This window comes from Chlorocebus sabaeus, chromosome 27 (assembly GCF_047675955.1).
Source record: "Chlorocebus sabaeus isolate Y175 chromosome 27, mChlSab1.0.hap1, whole genome shotgun sequence".
NCBI lineage: Eukaryota > Metazoa > Chordata > Mammalia > Primates > Cercopithecidae > Chlorocebus > Chlorocebus sabaeus.
In genome coordinates, this window is record NC_132930.1 from 27,505,354 (window position 1) to 27,507,121 (window position 1,768).

Below are 1,768 nucleotides of genomic sequence, written 5' to 3' on the forward strand. Positions count from 1 at the left end.
AAGTATCCACTAATGCTACACATTATTTGATTTTGTATATATAAAGTGTCCAGAACAGCAAATCTTTTGAGCCAGTTAGTAGATGAATGATTGTCTACACCTAGGGTTGAATGTGGGGAATGGGGAATAATCATTAATGAGTATGGGGTTTGGATTTGGAGTGCTGAAACTGTTCTAAAATTATGTTGTGGTGATGGTTTCACAACTCTGCGATCATACGAAAACCCGAGAACTGTGTACTTTAAATGGGTGAATTTTATGGTACATAAATTGTCTCAATAAAGCTGTTTAAAAAGCAAGTCATCATTTTATCCTGCCTCTACCTGTTTGGGATCAGATGTGGTCATTTAATATAATATTTTCTATTCTTCCCAGTAAATGCCAATTGCACATGTAATATGCATGTCATTGGGATCATCATCCTAATCATTGATACATACCGTAAGTTAAAATAAAGTTAATGGCAAAGTTATTTTGTATGCTATTAATAGCCTTCCTCTATGGTATTCATGATTGCTTTTTGTCCATGTTCATTCCTATAGGTAAATCGTGCATCTACTTACTTGTCAGCACTTATTATAAGGCAGGCATTATATTGGATGATGAGTATCCATCTAAGAGAAGATTTAATGCCTACGCGCTGCACTTAAGAGGAAGGCAGCCTGTTACGTGAGCTAGACAAAGAGATAAATCCTGGAAAAGTTGTATCTGTTAGGATTTTTTAATTGTTATCAATAGAAATAAACTCTCACTAACTTCCTTCAAAAAGAAACTTCAATGAAAACTATGGATTACTCACAGTACTGAAGGAAATTTGGAGTAACTAAGGCTTCTAAATGGACAAGAGCCAGAGAAACTCCATGATAAAAGGCAGGAACCAATCAGTGTTGTTTTTGTCAGGCTGCCAGTGCTAGTATTAATCAGCCCTAACCATTCTCCATCCTGGTGTCTTTCCACTCAAGATCTCAATTTTCAAGAGAGTAAGCTCAATTGGCCTAGCTTTATCTCAACCCACCACTCGGCCAGAAGGAAGCAGGACACTCTGGATGGCAAACCACCTAAGAATGCACATCACAGAGAAAGAAAATCAGAAAAAGAGGGCATGAATTCTGAGCAGACACATAACAGAAAATTGCCACTAAAATAGCTCTATGTTGGAAAAATTTAGAAGTACATAGCGTTAACACTGGAATAACCCCAAAGGGTTTAGGGTGTCTTCCTGTTGGCAGTGATGTTTTAACGGAAATATGAAAATAAGTATCAGTATGAAGTAGGGAGCAGGGAGTGGGGTTGGGAAGTCATGAGGAATTTTAGCCCGATATTACTTCAGTAATATGAGTCAAGGCGTAGAGGCTTGAAAGCTCTAATTCATTAAAGAAATGGGAAATTAGTCACACCAGGCCAACAGGAGACTTTTGGATATGGGATTTGAATATGGCTAAAGAAGTGGGAACTGGAAACCTTGTAAACATCTTTCATGCCTTTACTGTAACAAATTCTGAACTTTGGAATTCAGGAGAATCATCTAAGGATCCTCAAGCAGTAGGTGATATGATTAGATCTGCAATTCAGAAAGTTTGGCAATTGCGAAGAGTGGTTTGAGGGCTGGACAAGAGAGGCAGACTACTGAGGAGGTTATTTTTAAAAGTCCAGTGGAAACTTGAAAAGAAATAAGTCAGGGAGATGCAATGAGGATGCAAGAGAGGGGCTTTATATGAAAGCTGTAATGGAATGAAAGAGCCCAGGGCTGGATGAGTAATTGGATATG